The following is a 24,967-nucleotide window of genomic DNA, read 5'->3' as shown; positions in this document are numbered from 1 at the left end:
GTTTGGGCAACTAGCACCACAATTTTCATTTTTATCATCCCTAAAGAAATCTACTACCAGTCACTCCCCATTCTTCCCATATCTCCCTAACCTGCATTTACTTTCTGTGTTTATGGATTTGCCTGTTCTGGACATTTTGTATAAATGGTATCATGTTACAATATGTGATCTCCTTTGACTGGCTTCTTTCACTTAGCATAACATTTTCAAGGTTTATTCCCGTGGTAGCATGTATCAGTATCATTCCTTTTTATTACCAATTAATATGCCATTGTATGGAAATAGTATATTTTATCCACTTATCAGTTGATTTTAAATAATTTCAAAACCTCCCCACATTTCAAAATTATTGCTGTTATTAATAATGTTGTGATTATTCATGTGTAGTTTTTTTTATGTGCATATATATATATGTTTCATTTCTCTTGGTTTGGGTATATACCTAGGAATGAAATGGCTGGGCCATAAGAACTGTATGTTCGACCTTTTGAGGAACTGTCAAACTACTGAAAAGTGGCTGCACCATTTTACATTCCTATCATGAAAGGTATGAGTATTCTCATCTCTCTACAACCTTGAATGACACTTGTTATTGTCTTGTTTATTTTAGCTGTTCTAGTGGGTGTGAAGTGGTATCACTGTAATTTTGTTTTCCATTTTTCTGATGCTAAATAATTTTAAGCATCTTTTTATATGCTTATTGGCTATTTGTGTATCTTCTTTGGAGAGATATCTACTGAGATCCTTTGCCCTTTTTTTTTCTTTTTTCTTTTCCTTTTCTTTTTCTTTTTTTTTTTGAGACGGAGTTTTGCTCTTTTGCAATGGCACAACTTCAGCTCAGGTTCAAGTGATTCTCCTGCCTCAGCCTCCCAAGTAGCTGGGATTATAGGCATGCACCACTATGCCCAGCTAATTTTTTTTGTATTTTTAGTAGAGACGGGGTTTCACCATGTTGGCCAGGCTGGTCTTGAACTCCTGACATCAGGTGATCCGCCTGCCTTAGCCTCCCAAAGTGCTGGGATTACAGACATGAGCCACTGTGCCTGGCTCTTTTTTTTTCTTTTCTTTTTTTGAAATGGAGTCTTGCTCTGTCGCTCAGGCTGTAGTACAACGGCACAGTCTCAGCTCACTGCAACCTCCGCCTCCCGGGCTCAAGAGATATTCGTGCCTCAGCCTCCCAAGTAGCTAGGATTACGGGTGCCCACCACCACCCCTGGCTAATTTTTGTGTTTTTAGTAGAGGTGGGGTTTTGCCATGTTGTCCAGGCTGGTCTCGAACTCCAGGGCTCAAGTGGTCCCTTTGCCCATTGTTAAATTGTGTTATTTGTCCTTTTAGTACTGAGTTTTAAGAATTCTTCATATATTCTAGGTACTAATCCCTTATATATATGATTTACAAATAATTGCTCCCAGTCTGTGGGGTTTTTGTGTTTTGTTTTTGAGACGGAGTCTCGCTGTGTCACCCAGGCTGGAGTGCAGTGGCGTGATACTGGCTCACTGCCACCTCTGCCTCCCGGGTTCAAGCTATTCTCCTGCCTCAGCCTCCTGAGTAGCTGGGACTACAGGCATGTGCCACTACACCTGGCTAATTTTTTGTATTTTTAGTAGAGATGGGGTTTCACCGTGTTAGCCAGGATGGTCTCTATCTCCTGACCTCGTGATCCACCTGCCATGGCCTCCCAAAGTGCTGGGATTACAGTCATGAGCCACCGTGCCCGGCTGGGTTTTTTCATTTTTTTTGGAGGTAGTGTCCTTATTTTTAAAAAATTTGTGGTAAAATATACGTAAAATACACTATCTTAACCATTTTAAAACGTACTGTTCCGTGACATTAAGTACTTTCATTGTAATCACCATCCATCTTCAGAACTCTTTTCATCTTGCAAAACTGTAACTTTGCGTCTGTTAAACAATAACTTCACATTTCCTCCTCCTTCAGGCTTTGGACAGCCACCATTCTACTTTCTGTCTCTATGAATTTGACTACTTTAGGTTCTTTATAGGAGTGGAATCATACAGTATTTGTCCTTTTGTGACTGGTTTATTTCACTTAGCACAATGTCTTCAAGGTCCATCCATGTTATAACTTGTGTCCTACTCTATTCTATGTATATATCACATTTTGTTTATCCATTCATCCCTCAATGGACACCTTTTAGGTGTTGTGAATAGTACTGCTGTGAATATGGATGTACAAACAGTGGTGGTGTCCTTTGAAGCAAAAATGTTCTTAATTTTGATGAAGTCCAAAGCATCTATTTTTTTTTCTTTTGTAGCTTGTGCTTTTGGTGTCATGTCTAAGAAACCATTGCCTAATCCAAGATCACGAATATTTATCCGTATGTTTTCTTCTAAGAGTTTAATGTATTAGTTCATACATTTAGGTCTTTGATTCTTTTGAGTTGATTTTGGTAGATGCCATGAGGTCACAGTCATAGTTTATGGAATAGTGGCCCTAAACTTAAGCTCTAGTTGTTAGTCTGCTTTGGTTATGCTGAAAAGTTGCAGCATAAATACTTTTTGCAGGGATCCCTCCTCCACAATGCTGCCACTCCACCCTGCAGGACTCTAAGTCCAGCCTCTCTTGGCCCTGAATGATTGAGAACTCTGGAACAAAGACCTTGGCAATAATGTTTTTATATGCATTTCATTTTTCCTCATTGGTCATAATGGCTTTATTCTTTCTGACTTATCCACCCCACAATGTAATTTATGTTAGGTGGAAAATTCCCCCTAACTTTAGTAAGGCTCTTTGGGGTGGGAAAAGCCTCACCTGTGTGGGGGCATTGCCCCTTGATTCTTGGTTTCTGAACCACATTCCTGCAGAGTGGTGCCCTGCGGGAATCTTGGTATTATACTTTAAGGCAACTTCCTTCCCATTTAAGAAATTAAAAAGATTTAAACAAAGAAAAATGACAGAGTGGTGTTGAGGAGTGGTGTTGGGCAAAGCTCGTAGTCTTCACAGTATGGGAAGGGAAAAATAGTTTTAGGCTCTTTCACTATTTGTCAGACCAGTCATTAAGTGAGAAGCTTTTCCTGGTTTTTCCTTTTTTATTTTTGAGAAGTTTTGCTCCCTCGCCCAGTCTGGAGTGCAGTGGCACAATCTCGGCCCACCCCAATCTCCACCTCCTGGGTTCAAGCAATTATCCTGCCTCAGCCTCCCGAGTAGCTGGGATTATAGGCGCGCGCCACTGCACCCGGCTACATTTTTGTATTTTTAGTGGACACAGGGTTTCACCATGTTGGCCAGGCTGGTCTTCAACTCCTGACCTCAGGTAATCTGCCACCTCAGCCTCCCAGCATGCTAGGATTACAGGCGTAAGCTACCACACCAGGCTGGTTTTTCCATGTTGACAAATGATTTTTGCTTTTCAGTGGGAATAAAAAGAAGAACAAAAGCAAGCAGCCCCAGACTGTTTAGAAGGATCCCCTTGGCTTACCCTGTGTATAAACTACATCGAGATTTTCTGTATAATCAGAGATTCTCAAGAGTTTCAGTTCCCCTTGCTGTTTAAATTAACAGGACTTGAATTCCTAGAACAAAATGCCTAGCATTGTGGCAGGACTGGAGTTCTTGGTTTAGCTGCTTATATTTTAAACCTCCTTCCCTTATTTTTTGGACATAGAAAGGTAGAAGATATAATACTATCAATTTTTTGAAGTGGTGGGCATTATTTTGTAAATTAAAAATGTTAGATGTAATGTAGTTCAAGGTTCTTATCACTTGACTGCTGAGCACAAGAAAAGCACAAACCAGGCTACTTGTTGTAGGTCCTCTGGTTTCAGAATGATTTATGCTCACTTTACTAGCACATATTTAGTTGCCTTGAACCTTCTCAACTGTAGCTTCCTCTTACAGAACACAGTGCCCCACAAGGAAACCTTGAATCTGTGGTCTCCTCCCAGGTTTTAGCCGAAGCCCACAACTCACCGAGCATGTGAAGCAAGGGCCATTGGTAGATGGGTCTTATGTCCATATACAGGTTGAATATTCCTAATCTGAAAATCTAAAATCCTAAATGCTCCCAAATCTGAAACTTCTTGAGTGGCAACATGATGCTCAAAGGAAATGCTCAGTGGAGGATTTTGGATTTTTGGATTGGGGATGCTTAACTGGTAAGTTTAATGCAAATGTTCCAAAATCTGAAAAAATCCGAAGTCTGAAATGCTTCTGGTTCCAATCATTTTGGATAAGGGATAGTCAGTCTGCACTTTTGATATATCTCTAGAGGTTGTGAAATCTTAGGCAGTTCAAAAATCATGTTGTTTGGCCGGATGCAGTGGCTCACACCTGTAATCCCAGCACCTTGGGAGGCCGAGGTGGGCAGATCACCTGAGGTTGGGAGTTCAAGACTAGCCTGACCAACATGGAGAAACCCCATCTCTACTAAAAATACAAAATTATCTGGGCGTGGTGGCGCATGCCTGTAATCCCAGCTACTCGGGAGGCTGAGGCAGGAGAATAGCTTGAACCCAGGAGGCGGAGGTTGCAGTGGGCTGAGATTGCACCACTGCACTCCAGCCTGGGCAACAAGAGTGAAACTCTGTCTTTAAAAAAAAAAAAAAAAAAAAAGTCATGTTGTTTTAACTATTCATTGCCATTTGTTGGTTGGGCCTCTTCAGCCATTGTGATCTAATCCTAGTTCGATCCATTGTTGAATTCAAGTATTGAGGTCTTAGGGTGAATGAGCAAGGCTTTGGGCTGGCACATAAAGGTGGGACACCCACAGGTCCTGCTCTTGGGGAGTTTGGGTAAGTGTATTTTATTCCCGAGATACACTTGTAAAAATATAGATGGTAGGCCATAGGTGGTCTCACAGTTTGTCTGTAGTAGTACAGTTACTATTTGATTCAGGGGAGTGAGAGGTGAGTCTGTTTCAGAGCAGGTGCCTGGGGGACAACCTGGGGAGGAAGGTTGAGCCTGCAGGGCTTTGGATGTGTGAAGGGAATGATTCCCAGTAGTGTTTTGTATTATTTCAAAGTACTTCTATACCATTGTTACCTCCTGCCAGGTCTCATCTGCTTCTGTCGGTAGGTTGGCCATGTCCCCATTTCACAGATGAGGAAACTTGGCTTTGAGCGTGTGGCTTGGTGCAACTGAGATTTGGGTCTAGATCGTATGAGTCAATTCCACTATACATTTTCTAGGAAGTGGTAGTAGCATGAACAAAAAAGCTGAAGAGGATGGACTCAGATAGCATGGTGAGTTCTTTGGGATTGGGGAGGGGAAGGTGAAAAGTGCAGAAAGGGATGAGGGGGTTGTGTACTGTGACAAGGTTTGTCCAGACAAGTTGCCGAGAGTGCCCGGGAAGACTGAAACCCTCACAAGGGGGTGTGTGTGTGTGTGTGTGTGTGTGTGTGTGTGTGTGTGTAAACAGCTCTATTGAGGAATAGCTGATGTATAATCTGCACATATTTAGAATGTACAGTTTGGTAAGTTTTGACGTGTATACTTGAAAAACATCACCATGCTCGAGAATGAACATTATTCATCACCCTGAAAAGTTTACTCCTGCCCCCAAGAAGGGCTTTTAAAAAAATTTTTTTATTTTGAAATTTTTTCAAGTGGTAAGTTTGAAGAAGAAAAAAAAACTTCTGTGTACCCGTTACCCAGATTCACCAGTTTTTGACATTTTGATAATTTGCTTGCATCCTTTATGTATGTATATATGTATACATGTGTATATGTCTATATTTGTAGGTACCTAGATTTGTGCACACACACGGTTCCCCTGCCAACCCAGTCAAGGGTAGCTCTTATGAGTGGTGCTGCTGTATTCTTTAATGCTTCAATGTGTATTTCCAGAGATCAAGAATAGTCTCTTATGGATCTGTAGTACAGCATTCACATTCAGGAAAGTTACGGTTTTTTTTTTGAGCCGGCGTCTCACTCTGTTGCCCAGGCTGGAGTGCAATGGCGTGATCTTGGCTCACTGCAACCTCTGCCTCCTGGGTTCAAGCGATTCTCCTGGCTCAGCTTCCTGAGTAGCTGGGATTACAGGCGCCTGCCGCCACGCCTGGCTAATTTTGGTATTTTTAGTAGAGCTGGGGTTTCACCATGCTGGCGAGGCTGGTCTTGAACTCCCGACCTCAGATGACCTGCCCACTTTGGCCTCCCAAAGTGCTGGGATTACAGGCGTGAGCCACCATTCTCGGCCAGGAAAGTTATTGTTAATATAGTATTTTTTATTTCATGTTCCAGTTTTGTCAGTTTCCTAATAATCTCCTTAATAGCAAGGAGATTTTTCTCCTCATACAGAATCCAGTACAGGGTTATACAGTGCACTTCAGCATTACCTTTCTTGAGTTACCTTTGCTTTGAACATTTCCTCAGCATTTCTCAGTCTTTCATGCCATTGACACCTTGGAAGAAACCAGACCAACTATTTTTAAAGTGTCCAAGGGTTTTGAGGTTTTAGCAGGTGTGTGAATGTGATCTATCTGGGTTTGGGAAAAATGAACAGTTGTGAGTGAGGTGGATACAGATGGTGGGGAGGAAGTTGGAGGCAGTGGGCTCTGATTCCCACAGGCTTAGGTTGGTGGAAGCTGTGGTTGGGGGAATTGTCAGTAAAATTGCTTGGATAAGGATGGACCTGGAAAGGAAGCAAAGGTGATTGCAGGGTTCTAATGCTTGTGTTCTGGAAAATTAAATAAAGAGCAGGGAGGTTTAAAGATAAAACTGGGAAAGGGCTGTTTTATGTCCAGGAATTGTTATGCATACATTTCTTCTTTCTGCACACTGTGATAGCCCTGATGGTAACTACTTAGAAAAAAGGTTGTGAAATTTTAGGAGTTTGGGACCCAGTGGCCAGATTGAAATTCAGTGCATGTAGGGCAGTTGCCAATAAAGTCACCCTTGGGTACTTGTTCATAGCTTTAGATGGAGGAATGTTTGTTCTCTAGCTTTAAGGAATTGAGACTGGTATCATCGGGGCAGTGTCTGATGGACCTAGTTTAGGGAAGTTCATAGGCCAGTGTCTTTGCAAGTGAAACTAGGCATCTTTCCCCAATGAGAGAGCATATGGAGACGTTCACTTTAAGGACGGGTTTTGAAAGGGGAGGTATTGGTGGAACTTACCAACTTTGTTATGTAGCCTAGTTATCATTTCTGTAGGTGTGTAACAGTTTATCAAGTGCAAGGAGTTGTTACCTCTGAATCTTCTATATAGGAAAGAAAATTTAGGCATGTTTAGTAACATGCAGTAACCTCTGGAATGCAAAAATGCATCTGTACTTTCTTTTATGAAGTCTGAGTAGAGAACATTTCAGTGTGGGGCATGAGCTGTCTCACCAGTAGGACAGCTTTAGAAGTCATTAAGCTTTCAGTGTTGTAAACTGTTTATCACTTATATTAAAACATCACAACTGCCTGAGACCAGTGCTCTTACTTGGTTGCTTTGTCAGGAGACTTGTGAATATTGAATCCTTTTAAGTTTTTACAATGTTTTGAGAAGTGGAATTAGTTAAAAATATATCCTGTTATCAGAATGTCTGCTGGCTAGGATTTGTTATTCTGTTGTTCTATTTAAATAGAATATGTCATATATTAGATGTTTTCTTAAATAGCCTTAGGTTTTAAATAAAAAGTAAGGCTGGGCATGGATTTGTTATTCTGTTGTTCTATTTAAATAGAATATGTCATATATTAGATGTTTTCTTAAATAGCCTTAGGTTTTAAATAAAAAGTAAGGCTGGGCATGGTGGTTCACACCTGTAATCCCAGCACTTTGGGAGGCTGAGGTGGGAGGTTGGCTTGATCCCAGGAGTTCATGACTAGCCTGGGCAACATAGCAAGACCTTGACTCAAAAAATAAATAAAATAAGATAAAATAAAATGTAGTGAAGACAAAGACGACTTTATCCTGGTCCCTGGTCAGGGACCTGGTTCATAATTTAAAACTCTCTTGTTTGAATTTAATAATCTATAAAGTAGGATTGATAAACTGTACTGCCTTGGATTGCTTTTGAAAATGTGTGTGCCAAGGCCTGCTTTCACATGGTAAGAGGAAAGTCATTACCTATCATATGCCATGTTTTCCTCTAACTTATACCTAAAATATTTTAGAGTGCTTATTGCCTTATGTAAAATTACAAGATCATATAATCACATTCCCAACCTGTGGAAAATCAAACTTTTTTTTTTTTTTTTAAAGTGAAAGCAAGTTTATTAAAATAAAGGAATAAAGAATGGCTACTGCAAAGGCAGAGCAGCCTAGACTCTCTGTAACTGAGTCTAAGCTAATGGAGAACGGATTATTGTAAAAAAAAACCCTCTGTTTTATAGCAGAATTTTCTACCAGGCCACATATGAATTTTCTGCTCTTGCTGTCTTGAGTGTTAACAGTGGGAAATTGTGGACACTTACACTGAGCAGTACTTAGAATTTGCTGGATTTGCTGAAAAGTAATCCATCAGCATTGGAGACCACAAGCAGTATAAAATTGTTGATACCCATATTTATGTTTATTTTCTTTAGGTGGAGAAAGAGACCCTTGAGTTAGAGTTTTTGGATGATGAGTTTAGTACTTAATCATTAGTATATTTGTGCATGTCATATTCTCGGTCATAATAAATTATCAACATGCCACATTTGTGGTAGTTAGATAATGCTTTTATTTCCTCTTTTTTCCCCACTTTGAATCCAGATTAACATAATATGTTAATTTGTGTTTTTCTCAACTCAGTGTGGTAATTCCATTGCATTAAAACGTTAGGCACTTTTGTCTTAACTAATAATCCACTTAATCTCTCACAATAAAAAGTACTTTCATTTCTACTGACTTAACATTTATCCAATCAAAACTTTATATATTATTAGACTTTTTGTTACTTTTACCTAGCATCCAAAACCATGTTTTATGATTGGTTGGCAAAGAGCTGTAGAAAACAGATTTTAATATTGCAATGTATATTGTTAGATTTTTCTATCTGATGGATTGCCAAAAATATTCTGTGTTATATACATAAAAAACTATATGCATAATTCCCAGTGAGACAGTTATTTTCATTACTCGAAATACTCTCATTGAAAATTGTAATTCCATGTTCCATTACATGCTTACCAAAAATGATTCCAGGTTGGGGGAGTGGTTGATTCCATATACTCTCAAAATTTCCAAAAAAATAATGAGTGGACTTGATAAACTTTAAAAAGCATTAAATTCCTATGCAGTGTCATCTGTCACCTCCCCCCGCCAAGTTGCCTGGCTAGCCACCATTTAATTTATGATGAGATGAGTGCTCTGGCCCTGGGGTTCCCACCCCACCCCCTTTAGTCAGAGTGCTGTTCTTATCATATGGTATGAATCAGAACTGATCATTTATAACGCATGTTATAAGTGATTGGGTAAGACAGGCAAGCACAATTTTTAGATGTTATAAAGCAAAGCATTGCTGCAATTTCTGGGTAAGTTTTCATGAAACTCCTGTAGTAACATATTTCTCTTTGCTCTTAGGAATGTCCTGAGTGATCTTTTTTTTTTTTTTTTTAAGCAGTATTAGTTTTTAACAGCTTTGATCACATTCCTGGCCTGTTTTCTGTTGGTGGTACTATCAGGCTATGAGATGATAATAGTCCCCAGGTGCATGAAATCTTAGAATTGGGATTAGGCCACATATCTCCTTTTGGGTTCTTCTGCAGAGGGTCATCTAGGCTTTGTTTATCTCCAGAGATTAGGAGTCTTTTATTTCTTATTTTTATTTATTGAGACAATCTCACACTGTCACCCAGGCTGAAGAGCAGAGGTTTGATCACAGCTCATTACAGCCTCAAACTCCTGGGCTCAAGCCATCCTCCCACCTCAGCTTCCCAAGTAGCTGGGACTACAGGCGTGCGCCACCGTGCCTGGCTAATAAAAAAAAAAAAATTTTTTTTTTTTTTTTTTTTAAGAGATGGTGTCTCACTTTGTTGCCCAGGCTGGTCTGAAACTCCTCCTGCCACAGCTTCCCAAAGTGTTGGGATTACAGGCATGAGCCACCATGCCTGGCCTGGGGAACTTCTTGACCATGGTCCCCAGAACTGGACCCCTTTCTCGTTATGGGATGCGCTCTGATTTATCAATGTCCTTCTTAAAGTGTGTTAATGAAGAACTCATCTAGTTCTCTAGATATAGTGTGGCCAGTTTTGAGTGTAGTAAGACTTTAATTTCCTGTGATTTGGAAATTGTACATTTGTTAATGCAGCCTAAGACTACCACACCTTTTTGTCACTTACAGTGGTTCATATGACACAGCAAACATTTCTGTGCCTGCCTCCAAACACATTTCCCCATTAAAAAGAAAAAAAACTGTTGAACTTCCAATTTTATGTTGATTTTTAAACCCAGCATTCTAACTTGTCAGTGTAATTTAATTCTGTTGTTGATTTTATTGCTTATTTTATTTCTTGTTGTTGGCAAGTTTACCGATCTGTCTTCTGGGTTGTCGTGTGATACACACAGATGTAAATGCAGAGGAAAAAAGTTGATTTTCGTAATAGTCAGCAACAGTAATAACTAATGCCCCACACGGTCCCCTGTGTCACTTTTGAAAAAAAAAAAGCCTTTGTTCATAGAGCAGCCTTACCAAGGGATAAATGTTTTATGGCCTGAAGGGAAATGCATCTCAATATAATGGCTGTGTTATTTTTTAGAAGCCAGTTTTGTTTTTCTTTCCCCTTTAACTGTATTCCATTTTTTTAAAACATTCCCATTGGATAACTTAGAGAAAGGTGAATAAATGCAAATCAGGTGGTTTTGTTTTGATTAGTAGTACCTTTGATAAAAGGAATTGATTCTGCTGAGAATTTGGCTGTATAAGTGTGTTGCCATAGCAGACTTGCAGTCATAAAATGATTGGCATGGGCTTAAACCTTTGAATCACACCCTGGAAGCACATAATACCTTAAGGAATCTCTTGTCTGTAGTTGTTTCTTACTTACAGAGCAGGACACTCTTCTTCCATGCTTACTTATAGTGATCCTTAGGGAATGAGCAAGATAGGAGTAAACTTGGAAAATAATTTTTAGGGGATTGGAATCTGAGAAATAATGATAAAAAATAGTTTAACTTTGAAAAACCATGTTATGCCAGGCATAGAGCTGTGTGTTTTCTGTGTACTGTCTCATCATGACAAGCCTGAAGCAAGTCATTATTGGCCCCATTTTACACAGGCTCAGGCAATGGTGGAATTATGTCGAGCAGGCAGGAGGCTTGGTGATTTTTGTTTGGATTTTCTTTGGCTTGGGAAAGACAGATTTGCCTTTTGCTAGAAAAGAAACTCCTTCAGTGAGCTAGCACTTCAAAGTTGATGTCTCAGAATGTCGTGGAGATGCAGCCAGTTCACCTGAAGTAAGTGGTGGTGGTTAAATAAACATCTCCTCTGTAAGTCTAGCTCTTCCTACAGTTGTGAAATCTGAGATTTTTTTGTTTGTTTGTTTTAATATTTGTTGGTAGAAATAGATCATCAATGCATACTTTGTGTTTATATAAACTGCATTCTCTTAAAGGTTTTTGTTTTCATTGAAGATTTTTAGCCTCCAAGTGAACTTAAAATATTATCTATGCAATCGATTCTTTATAGACTTTTTTTAGATTTTAACACTAAATTTGGGAAACCATGCATATTGTATACCTTATTTAATAATCCAAAGAATTGTTTGCACTTTCAAAAGAGTTACAGAAAGGCTGAACACAAGTTAAATAACCTGTATGTCCTAAATTTTCCATTACTGAATAAATACTTCTTCAGTATTGTATATTGCTTGCTTTCTAATAAGTCAGATTGTCAGAGATGTTTCAGTAAATTATCTCTATATTAAAATTATATCTGAATCCCTTTTCTCTCTGAGATGATCTTGCCAGTATTAAACATTGTGCCATATGCATTATTAGCCCAAAAGCTTAAATAAGAACCAAACTTGTAGACTGAATATTTTAACCGTAAAATTATATACCTATATATGCATATATGGTATGCTGTATATTAAATTTAACATTTCAAATAACATGTATAGCAAACATTCAGCCAAATACTCTTTCATGAAAAGGTATTATTCTTAAAAAGTTAGTGAAAAGCTTATTTAGATAGAAATGTCTAGACATAAGTACTAAGCCTATGAAACTTGAAAGTAAAGTCTGCTGTGCTATTAAGAAAAAGAAGATTGGTTTTTAACCTACTGAATTGTGCAGATACAAAAGTGCTTAGCATGACAAAATTACCAAAATAAAAACATTTTAGAGGTTATTTGGTTCTAGCAATGTTAATTATTTTGTGTTTCTGGATAATTTAATGTTTGTATTTTAAATTTTATATAAATTTCCTCTTTATAACAAGTTTTAAAAAGCATACAAAAATAGTTCAAACTATATATAATCTGTTATTTTTCATCCTAGTTAGCTCATCACAAGTAACTCAGCAAAACAATGCTTGAACATTCAGTTCTACTAAAATACAATATTTGAGTAGATCCCATCACTTTACCCATTGTTTGCTATGTTGGACCCTAAAACAGGCTGCTGACAGATCGGACAAGTGAAATTCTCTGAGAGGCATTGGTCAGTACAATGAATATGAAATTCATGCCTGCAAGGTAATTGCCTAAGCTTGTTTCCAGTTATGTAGTCACTGATACAAACACTACAGATTTTACCTCGTTCACTATCAATACTGTTATGCTCTAGCGCCGGGTGGAAAGATTGTCAGTCTGTTCTTTGGTTAAATCATGTATTCAGGCGGGCATGGTGGCTCTTGCCTGTAATCCTAGCACTTTGGGAGGCCGAGGCAGGTGGATCACCTGAGGTCAGGAGTTCAAGACCAGCCTGGCCAACATGGTGAAACCCCATGTCTACTAAAATACAAAAATCAGCCAGGCATGATGGCGGGTTCCTGTAATCCCAGCTACTCGGGAGGCTGAGATGGGAGAATAGCTTGAACCCGGGAGATGGTGATTGCAGTGAGCCAAGATCACACCACTGCACTCCAGCCTGGGTGGCTGAGTGAGACTCCATCTCAAAAAAAAAAAAAAAAAGAGCAAGGGGAGGAATAGGTAGTGTTCCAGTTTGACTAAATCATTTGAATTTTGCAACTACATGCTACCCCTATTGTCACTGTTTCAGGTATGAGGCTGGGTGGTCTCATTTACACCAAGCATTTCAGTGCTGTCTCCTTGGGCCTGCCTGTCTCGAGAGGAACCTTCCCTGTGCTGGCTGCTGTTAGTAACTGTACCTAAGTTACTCAGTTCTCAATGCATCTCTGGTAAATGCTGACCATTTCTCTGAAGCTTTGACTTGGAGAACCAGAGCTTCTCTCTAGTGGTTGAACCCTCCATTAGAGTACTAGGTTCTCCAGACCGAGTCATAATCTGCCTTAAGATTGACCAAAGAGCCACTGGTGATGGCTCAACAAGCTCATTCTCAGAAATCCTAGGAAGAATTATGGTACTAACATAGGTTTGAATACGTGACCGCTCTAAACGAGAAATGATTCGGCAGAAGCCCCCACTATTGCTTGGAATAGTGACTGTATTTTCTGTTAGCCCTACTCTGGATGAGTTCTGTTTGCAGTACTGTCTTGATCTCTATTTTCTCTGGGATGGATCCTTCTCACTTGAAGGTCCAGTGTGATTGTTCGATGTCGTCGTACAGCAGTTGAGGATCTGCTGGATTCTTCTTCTTCTACTGTTATTCTTGACTTAAGTCTTGAATTAGAGAATGGGGTATATGCAGTACCTCTGTGTTCTCTATCTTGCTCTGAAAAGACTTGAGTTATACCTCTCCTCCTAACAGATCTTCTAGTGGTTTGCTGTATTGGTCTACTTTCCCTTTGTGAATTATGACAAACAGTGCCACTGTGTCTCTGAATTGGTGAACGGCTTTGGCTACTGAAAGTAGATGTTATTGGCCCTAATCTTTGGTTTGTATTTCTCACTGTAACATTACATCTAGCCCCATTTTCCCAAACATGTGCTGCTTTAAACTGTTGTGCCTCCCTTTGCCTGAGTTCGCTGCCACCCGACTGGTTTGTGTTACTGAAATTAGTGCGTGAAGCACTAGCTCTGGGAATGCCAGCTGATCCCCCAATTCCATTTCTTAATCTTCCCAATGTTGAGAAAGATCCTTCAGCTGAATTTTTCCCCCTTGAAGCAAGCCTAGTCCTTAGAATGTTGGAACTACCACCATTGAAATTCACTGAGGTTTGGCTTCTTGTTCGCCTAGCCACAGGACTAGTTGACCTTTGTTGCCTATTTGTAGTATGATCTCTGTTACTATCTGAAAGTGGAATGTTTGTATAATCTCCATGAATTTCAGATCCTCTATTTTCATGATTTATGTGGATTTCCAAACTAAACCGAAACTCTCCACTGTTGGAGTTTGTTCGACTCACAGCTCTCCAATTTTGATTCCCATTTTGTCCACTTTGAGTTGCATTTCCTGTGCCCCGAAAGGTGTTCAACTATGCTAGAAGAGAATATTCATTTGAACTTTCTCTGGGGACTTCTGAGTCTCTGTAATTTGTTCCATTTATTTATTTTATTTTATTTTTTTGAGACGCAGTTTCACTCTTCTTGCCTAGGCTGGAGTGCAATGGCACAATCTTGGCTCACTGCAAACTCCACCTCCCAGATTCAAGCGATTCTCCTGCCTCAGCCTCCGGAGTAGCTGGGATTAGGGATTACAGGCATGTGCCACCACACCCGGCTAATTTTTTATATCTGTTTAGTAGAGATGGGGTTTCACCATGTTGGCCAGGCTGGTCTTGAACTCCAGACCTCATGATCCACCCACTCAGCCCCCCAAAGTGCTGGGATTACAGGCATGAGCCACTGCGCCCGGCCAATTTGTTCCATTTCTCAAGTCAGGCTGAGATGCTAGTTGTTTGTTGACCCCATCTAACCACTGTTGCAGTTCTTCTGATGTTATTTCTCTAGGGGAGCCTAAAAGATTATGGTCTCTCATAAGCTGATAATCTTCATCATTGAGTTCACAGACTCTTCTCTGTGGAGATGCTCTTGCTGCCATCTTCTCCCATTTTCACAATGATTACGGTCTTGAGATAAGGTTTCTTCACTACCACCATCTGATCTAGATCTAGACTGATTCATCCTGAGATTCCTGGCTTTCTTATTTTCCTTTCAACATGCTTTTAACATATGCCATGGTATCCATCCTTCAATTGTTTGTGCCTTTTTGGAGAGCTGTCCATCTCTTCCCAACTCAAATCCAGGCCTGTTGGTCTTCAGGGTTCTTAGTTTTAACTACTGTACTGTTCTTGGTTTCATAACTCTGCTGTTCAGTAAAATAACAATTATTGTCCTCTCTGCCCTCATCACTCAGCTTAGCCAAATCATCCACCAGAATACAATCCCGTTCTGTGGAACAGCTCTTGGGAGCTTGGAAGAAGAAAGATGAGTGGGTATTTTAGTATGAATTGGTGGTATTCTACATGTACATTTAAAGTTTTCAGGGCCAGGTGTCATGGCTCATGCCTGTAATCCCAGCTCTTGGAGGGGAGTGTAGGGTGAGATGGGTGGATCTCTTGAGTCCAGGAGTTTGAAACCAGCCTGGGCAACATGGTGAAACCACTTCTCTACAAAAATTAGCAGGGTGTGTGACGTATGCCTGTTGTCGCAGCTACTCTGGATGCTGAGGTGGGAGGATCATTTGAGCCTGGGAGGCGGGGTTCCAGTGAGCCAAGATTGCGCCACTGCACTCCAGCCTGGGTGACAGAGCCAGGACCATGTCTCACAAAAAAAAAAAAAACTTTTCAGGTCTTGCACTACTCTAGAAGAAATATCTAGAATGGCAGATGATGTGATTTTGGCAAGCGTGTCACATGTTGATTTCTGTTTTGCCAGTGAATGCATCAGGCCTGAGGTATGTGTGGGATCTGGACTTCTCCATTTCTTGTTTCTGATCACCTGAGGCTTGCACTCTGGAGCTTTTCCTTGTCTTCGGAGAATTTTCAGTGTGATACATCTCATTTGTTGTATTACAAACAATGTACAGAAGAGCACTTAATGCTTTCATTGGTTAGGAATCTCTGAAATTAAAAAGGAAATACCATGTTAGTTTTTGCCTTCTTATTTATTGTTCAACATTGTTACTTAAATCTTTTTTCCTATTTTCAGGTCATTTTTTTCCCCCCCAACATGTTTGGTATTCTTTCTATCCACCTGTTCCTTCACCCAAATATAGTTAGGAGAGGAGTGCTGACCTATTAAGGCTTGTGTACTGTGGCTCTGTGTCTCTATTAGATGAGACTGAGTTCCTTTTCTGGCTCCTAGATGCTGGGGACATATTACCTGGTCACAAGAATGTGAGTTCTGATATGATTTCCCACCCTTCTCTCTTTTAGTAGTAAACATTCTTAGTAACCTGTCACCTTTTTTTTTTTGAGACGGAGTTTTGCTCTTGTTGCCCAGGCTGGAGTTCAGTGGCGTGACTGCAACCTCCGCCTCCCGGGTTCAAGCGATTCTCCTGCCTCAGCCTCCCAAGTAGCTGGGATTACAGGCATGCACCACCACGTCCGGCTAATTTTGTATTTTTAGTAGAGACAGGGCTTCTCCATGTTGGTTAGGCTGGTCTCGAACTCCTGACCTCAGGTGTCTGCCTTGGCCTCCCAAAGTGCTGGGATTACAGGCGTGAGCCACCGTGCCTGGCTTTTCACCTTTGTTATTGGTCAAGGACAGATTGTTCCCTAAACTGTCATTTCTCTTCTGTTATCCCATTAGAAATTCATGCAGAAATTAATACTTTGGTATCGTATTTAAACATATCTGTTCAGTTATATCTATTTCGAGTGACTTGGATCCAGTAGGGAGGGTGTGGGCAGGTTTTGTATGTATTCACATGTTAGCATAAAGATTCTAAAGCATGAGGGCTTTCCATTGAAAAAGGAGCCCCGGGAAGCTCACTGGAAGTGAGTTGCAATAGAACATTGTTTCCTGTTCCTTGCTCCTTTCTCCATCTGTCCCTTTTGCTCTGGCTCCGGATCTAGACTGCCATGTAGTGTCAGTTTTTCTTTTCATTCCTTGGTCTGCTTCAGGTCTTAATTTTATTCTGCCTTCTTCCCTCCACACCCCTTGCATGCAGCCTCGCAGATCAACTCTGTCCTAAGCAGAGAAATACAACTTCGTCTCCCTCTTGTATTTCAGTCTTGTTCTGCCCTATAGTAGCTTCTGATACCTCCAGCAATAAATAAAATTGCTCATCATGGCCTTTTCAGGCCATTCCTGCTGCTGCTACCTGTGAGTTTACCGATGGGCTTCTCATTCTTCTCCACATGCCTTTGGCACTCCACGGGCCCTCTTCTTCTGAAATCCTTTTTCCTGTCTTGTTCATTAGATGAGCATCGTCTCGTCCTTCAGAATCATTTCCTTTACAGAACTTTTCAGAGTACCTGTTTTAGTTCTTGTCTTCTAAATTTTTTCTCTGTCCTTCATACATCTTTAAACATTAGTCCCTTTGCAGCGCTCTCTGACTTAATTTTTTGTTGTGTGCCAGGGTGTGCAATGTTCTTTTTTTGCGTTTCAATTTTTTTTCATTTAAAAAAACCCTCCTTACTATCATTTCCAGATATTCTTGTCTCAGCTGAAGATACTTGTTTTTCATTTTGAATAAATATTCCAAGTAACTAAAGCTCTTTCAAATTTAGGAAGAAGGCGTTTTCCCTTTCCCTTCCTATCCCACATCTGGTTTATCAGCAGTGCTGTCATCTTTATCTTCAAAATATATCCAGGTTCCTTTACTTCTTACCCCTTCCACTTCTGTGTCTGGTTCAAGCCCCTGTAGTTTCTCTGCAGGTTGGTTGCTCTGTCTCCTAACTGCTTTTCTTGCTTCTGTCCGTTCTTCTCTTGCAGCCTGTACTCAGCAAGGCCAGACGGATCCCCTGCTCCAAACTTCCCCTGGCTGCCTACCTCCCTCAGCATGAAAGCTGAGGTTCCCACAGCAGCCTGCAAGGCTCTTTATTACAGCCCAGCCCTCCTGACCTCATTTTCCTCTCTTTCATGTCTCTCTGGTCACTTGGCCTCCTTTCACGCCATGCATCCTTCTGCCTTGGGGCTTTGGCACCATCCCTTGCCTCCCTTTGGAACACTCTTCCCCAGGTGTCTGCCTGGCTACTTCCTTCACCTCACCTCGCTCACTCAGATGTCACCTTTTCAAAGCAATCTTCCTTGACCTCATTGTTGATAATCACAGCCTCCCCGCATGCCCGGTATATGCCGTGCACCATCCCCTCTGCTGTATGTATGTATGTATGTATGTATATATGTATTTGAGATGGAGTCTCACTCTGTCGCCCAGAGTGCAGTGGCGCGATCTTGCCTCACTGCAACCTCCCCCTCCTGGGTTCAAGCGGTTCTCCTGCCTCAGCTTCCCGAGTAGCTGGGATTACAGGTGCGCACCACCATGCTCGGCTAAATTGTATTTTTAGTAGAGATGGGATTTCACCATGTTGGCCGGTCTGGTCTCCAACTCCTGACCTCAGGTGATCTGCCTACCTCGGCCTCCCAAAGTGCTAGGATTACAGGCGTGAGCCACTGCGTTGGCCCCTTCTGCTTTATTTCTCGTAGCACTTGTTGCCACCTACCCCCAGTGTGTATTCTTGTCCATCTCCCCCACCATACAGCACAGGCTCCACAAGGACAAGCATCCTCTGTTTTGTTCAGTCTTTTGAACCCACACGGTGGTAGGTGCTCAGCGGTTGTTTGCTGCATGAATGTGCATTTTATCTACTTCTGCATTCACTGTGTGCTTTTCTGCCTTACTGGAGTGATGGGAGTGATCATTGGGAACTTCTGGTTTTTTGCTTACCACCTATGCCATGTCTTCTGGAGCTTGACAAAGACCTCCTCTTACTGTGTACATTGATTTGCCTCCTAGCTACTTCAGCATGGTTTTCAAGCTAGGAAGGGATGAGCCTTTCAGGAGAAGCTTTATAACAAAGTGTGTTAAATAACTGGCCTTATTTTATACACAGTTTAAATCCAGCAGCCCCTGGTTGAGGATTTGAGAGGATCTCTGTGCTCTGTAGTTCTGTGGATTAGCACTTGGCTTTCATTGTTTTCTTTTAGCCCTGACTTTCTGGTTCACGTTTGTTTAAATAGTCTGAGTGTTTCAGAGGCTGAGGGGTTGGAAGGCTGGCCACCAGATAAGGGGAGCATCACTATCCTTGTGCTTTCTTCTCTGCAGGGCCAAGAGATCTTCCACTGTGCAGTGTGAGAAAGTTGCTGGCGTTGTTCTCAGTAACAAAATCTACGTGAAGATTTGCTGTCCCCTCAGTTCCTTAGTTTTCCTCTTTACAAAATGAAACGTCATTGACCATGTTTTCAGGCTGCTTGCAACTCCAGTGACCTTGAGTCCTGTAGGTCCCTCTTTCTAAGTAGAATGTTCAGATGAATTAAATATGGTGCCGTTGTGTTGCAGAATCACACTTTGAAAAGAGGTCCTATTCCCTGCAGTGTTCTTGACTTTCTGAAGAGGACTGAGCTCATGGTCAGCATGTTTCCTGGTGGTTAAACATATCTAGCTTTAAAATTTCCAGCTGCTAGAGGAGACGAAGACGATGAGAAGCAAGCACACAACAAACTGTTTGGCTTTTAGATGCATCCTGGCCTGGCTGGGTGGACTTGCACAGAACTGCTGGTGCCAGGTTAGTTCCCTGGGACTTTTCCAACATTTGTCTCTGTATTGAGTTTTGTCCTTATTCCTGAAATAGAGTAGCCACTGAAATCAGGAACCAGAACTGCTGGAAAATACCTTTGGAAACCACTGTGTTGCATGGTAGAGGAAAGGCAACTGCCAGTAGTTAAAATACCGGCTTGAGTGCTAGTTTTTTCACCCTTTATTTTTTCTCTTTAAAGAGAGGTCTGATTTACTTTCTTCTGTCTGTTAAAGCTCTTCACAGGCTCCTAGAAAAACAAGCCATTTAATGGTACCAGCTGTGAGGACCCAACTTCAGTTCCATGAAAGCTGCTTGGTAGTTCTGGTCACAGGGTCCTGATGGGAGACCGTGTAACTGCTGCTAGGCAGTCAGCTGGAGGGCTCTGGTGTGGCTCACGCTTGTGTTTGTTCAAGTGACCTGAATGTGCTTCCTCTTTGGGGACCTGTTTCAAATGCACATGCTGACGCCGTAATCATCCACTAAACCAAGTGAGAGTCAGGAAATTCAAATTCGTAGTGCCTGTGACTTGGCCACACTCCCTGTACACATAAAACAAGGTCTTAAATCAGAGACTACCATCTAGATTAACACTCAAACTGCAGATGGGGGCCGGAGCTGCTCTTGGTGTGGGAACTGCAACTTTGAAGTTCCAGACTTTGATGTGATTAACATTTCAGACTTAAAGTCCTTTCTGTGTGGTAACTTTTTTTTTTTTTTTTTTTACACCAAACTGAAAATAAAAATTGATTTAGATTAGGGGTGTTGGAGAAGCAGATTGTAAAGGGAGGAGCCCTCTTGCAAACCACATGTAACTATGTCACATCCTTATGTGCCTCAGGAAGAGAGAGATGACAGACTAGTGACCTTTCACCATATCTCTTCTACTTCTAGCTGTTCTCACAGAGACCCTGCCCTCCAACACACACACCACCTCCAAAAAGAGGACACTTTTGACTTTGTTATCTCTTATTGACCAAGTGATAATCCTGATGGAGAAATAGGGTTTACAGGCATGAGGTGTTCTTTTTTACCCAGATTTCAAGGTTCAAATACTGGAGATCATCTTACAGCCTTCTTCAAATTGTGGCTGATTAAAGTTTAATTCTTCACCTCTATCTTGCTGGTGAAAGGAATACGAGGGCAGGGAAAGTAGAGTTTGTGGGTCATTCCTCTTTTAAAACGTTGCCATTAAAATTGTAGATCAACTGATACACAGTAGTCCTCCTTTATAGGAGGGAGGTAGTTCTTTTCCCTATACCTACATACCTATGATAGTTATACATTAGGCAGAGTAAGAGATTAACAACAATAACTAATAATAAAACAGACCAATAATAACAGTATACTGTAATAAAAGATAGATGAATGCGGTTTCTCTCTCTCTCAGAATATCTTACTGTATTGTACTGCAGGTAACTCAAAAAGGCGGAAAGGGAAAGCTCAGGGAAGGACTACTGTACATGGAATTGACATCAAGCAAACAAGAAATGTTGTGCCTGGGATGATAAAATTTCTTGGCCACTGAAATTGTTGGGCCAGCCTTCTTTTTGAAAGAAATCTCCTTAGGCATGCTTGCGCGCACACACGTGTGTGTACGTACATATGTGTAACACACACAAGTCTCTTCTGTTTTCTTAGGCTAAAAACCTGAGGTGTCGTCCTGATAATATCATGGAGACCCTGTAACATTTTTTCCATCATACATGGCACTTTATCTTCGTAGCTGTGTCTATGATATACTGTCTACCTGCTGTGCTCTGTCCATTTGAGCTTTCTAGAACCCTGTAGGAGAGGTGGGGAAGCCTGGATTTTGTTGGGGAGATCCAAGGTCTCTATGGCATGACAGCTGATAAATGGAAGATGGATAACTGTAACTCTTGAGTCAGTGTGTTTTCTGCTGGCCCTTTCAGTCTACTGACCTTGTTTTCAGTAGGCCTGTAAAAAGGCAGGGCAAAACCTAGCCCTCTAGTAGAGTTTTTATTTTTATTTTTATTTGTTTGTTTATTTATTTATTGAGACAGGGTCTCACTGTGTCTCCCACGCTGGAGTGCAGTGGCGTGATCTTGGCTCAACCCCCGCCTCCTGGGCTCAAACAATCCTCCCACCTCAGCCTCCTCAGTAGCTGAGACTAAAGGCATGCACCATCACACATGGCTCATTTTTTTGTATTTTCAGTAGAGACGGGGTTTTGCCACGTTGCCCAGGGTAGTTTTGAACTTCTGGACTCAAGTGATCCACTCAACTTGGCCTCCCACTGTGCTGGGATTTACAGGCTTGAGCCACTGTGCCCAGCCTAGGTCTTAGGGTTTTTACATTTTACTGTTGACAATGCTGTAGCTGTGATGGGAGGAGGGAAATAACAGGGCTCATGAGAGAGTGCTGAGCACCGTCCTCTCTCCCAAAAACAGCTTCCGTGTGTTTTAGATGTGTTCTTTCCCTATCATGCCATCAATGTTTAGGGGCACAAGAAGAGTCAGGTGAGGAGGGAATGGGCATTTAAGTCCATGTGAACCCCTATAGCAGGGATCCCCCCTGGATCACTCTTTCAAGGAGATGGGATAGAATTACAGCGTAACTGTTTTAATGTACAAAATCAGCAGAAGTGATGAATATTTTTATCTTCAAATTTGTATTACACACTGAGGACCTTATATATGATTCTAAATTTATTGGTCATATCCTGAAATATACACTGGGTGTACCTAGTAACCTTGTATTGGTTACAGTGATGCTGTCTTAAGTTTATTTGTTTGTTTTAAATAATGTCTGAACCCACCATAGGGGTAGCATTCTAGCACAGTTTTGGGTAACAAATAAGATTGCATTCTGACATGGTGTCATAAATCATATCTAAAAGCCGTGAGGTCACATAGAACTTGTTTATGTAACAGGATAGAACAAAACTCATTGTTCTGAGAATATATTGCTTACTCATTTTATCCTCAGTCACGATGAGTTTTACAGCCTATGTGCAGTATTGATGCCATTGAATAAGCATTTATTTTTGATGAAGATACAACTTTTCTCCTCACATTCAGTTGAGAGGTTGCAACAACTAAGACTTTGCATTCTGGAATTTATGTAGATGTATGTGTATAGATACATGTGGTTTTTAAGGCCTGGCAACCTTAATGAATACTGGTAGAAGATTTTGGCTGCCTTTTAACAGCATTACCACGTGGTTGACCATTTAAATAAGCAGCAGTTTATCTTGATGTAGTGAATGCATTTAATTGGTTATCTTGGCAAAACAGGAGTATTTGTTGGTTACAAGCATAATTTTCTGATTTTATATTATTTTTCCTTCTAGATATTTGTGAGCTATTGTTTTTATAGCCTATATTGAAAACATGCTTTTTCTTTTTAAAATGGATTGTAGTATAGAGCTTTGTTAATAAAAAAATTTAAAATAAAAATGGTAAGGCAGAATGACTTAGTTATTTTTATATTTTCCTGTAAAAACAGCCTCAGTTAAGTGAGCCACAATGAGCCATGATGTATTTCCTCCATCAGGATGGAAAATAAGCCATTTATTATTTCAGGTCTGACTCACAGTGAACCTGCTGACACTGGGATGTTTTAAAATCATAATCATAAGGAACAGGTTAGGGCAGAAACTTGGACGCTGGGCCTAGGATTACCTGCTTATTACAGTGTTTTACAACTTGGATGCTTTAGGTTTTCTGGCACAATGTCCTAAACCTCACACACTAAACACCCCCTTGTTGTACAATTATTGCTTGCTGGTTTTAGATAGTGCCAAATAGACAGATGCCTCATCATAATTACCATTTTTTAAAATTTCACTGTTATAGACATACATAAATAGGTTGTTATCTCCTCTCCCTTCCCTCAGTACAGTATGCTTATGCTTCCACAAAAAGCACCCCGGATGTCCTTAGTTAATAAAAACGGGCAGCTGAGGAGTGAGGGTGTGGCAGGTGGATGCAGCGTGTCCTCAGTGTCGCAGGGTACATAATATTAAATTACATGTGATTGCAAAGGAAAGCAGTTACGTCGAATACAGTTGTCAGAATTGTCATAGGGTAATAGATGTGCTTCTTTATCAATACATTAAATAATATTTAGTGGCGGATCACCATAATTTTGAGGTGGAGATGAATAAACAATATTTTGAGTTGTTGACAGCAACTGTAATGTGAAGGCATCCGATTTCTGTTGGTGTCAAAGTCACAGGTACTGCCAATACTGTGATGTGTTGCCTACATTCGTAATTGGAAGAAATGCTAAATTTTAATGAGCGGCTCATAAAAATGTGTTTTTTCCTATCCCAGGTCAGGAATCCCTTGAGTTCTGTCCATGGGCTCCAGGTTAAAATCCTGGGCCTTGAGGAATTTTTTTTTCCCACCCTGAAGAATTTCTTTAGGCATGAGTTTGAATATATGCAAATAAAGTTTTCCTTGAAGACAATGCTATTCTACTGGCCTTGGTTCAAAAATAGGAAGACATGTTTAACTCTTGTTTTTATAGTCAATTCTAATTATCTATAGTCCAGAATTGAAGAAATTAGCCTTCATTTTCCTGAGAAAATCACATACTCCTTTGACATCAAAAGAAGGATGCACTGAAACCTGTGTTTTCTATGGTTTTGAGTAAACAGACTTACATTTACAAATACTCATGCATAATTCTATACACATTCTAGGTGTATTAATACAGTGTAGACTGATGTATAAAAATTACATTCTTTCCAAAATAAGTGTATGCATCTCCTTTGTAAAACAGAAGGAAGAATAAAGGAAGCAAACAAATTAACCTTGTCATGGCAAGCAGAAGAAAAAGAAGCAGTAGGCTCCCAGTTTGGTGTTCTACCCTCCAGATGACTTTATTGCATAATGTGTTTTGTCATCCAAACGTAATTTTATTTCAGGTCTACTGAGCTTCAAAAATTACAAATGATAACGATAATTAATTAAATTTGAGTAGTTTTAATGACATTGAGCTGTGTGCTGGAATGGGAAAATGGCACAGTTGAAGGACATTTACATTGAATGTCATTGTTTAAGGTTACCCTGATTTGGAGGCCCATTAAAAATACCAAAAGTCATTGTATTTTAACATTTATTTCAGCTGAAGTTTTTAAAACAGCTTTTAAAAATCTTTAGTAACTGCAGTGAAGATACATGTACCCCCTTCCCACCCATCTCTAGGATCCATCATATGAGCTGAAAATTATCTTTAATAAATTAACCATGGTCATGACAAATCTTACTTTACTGCTTTGAAGGAAAAAGGAGGCATTTTGTGACGTGACACTGAAAGGATAACATTTTCTGCCACCCTCTTATATAATACCTATCTTAAGA

General features: G+C 40.5%; 1 protein-coding gene and 1 pseudogene across 1 annotated transcript in view; one reads left to right on the top strand and one right to left on the bottom strand.

The window, feature by feature from the left end:
- The window catches only part of FOXO1 (forkhead box O1), a 110,872-nt gene that overhangs the window by 33,074 nt on the left and 52,831 nt on the right, over positions 1-24,967 (top strand). The window lies entirely within an intron of this gene.
- On the bottom strand, positions 12,455-15,126 carry LOC129011246 (E3 ubiquitin-protein ligase RNF6-like; annotated as a pseudogene).

This window comes from Pongo pygmaeus, chromosome 14 (genome assembly GCF_028885625.2).
Source record: "Pongo pygmaeus isolate AG05252 chromosome 14, NHGRI_mPonPyg2-v2.0_pri, whole genome shotgun sequence".
Lineage (NCBI taxonomy): Eukaryota > Metazoa > Chordata > Mammalia > Primates > Hominidae > Pongo > Pongo pygmaeus.
This window is presented reverse-complemented; position numbering and strand designations above follow the sequence as displayed.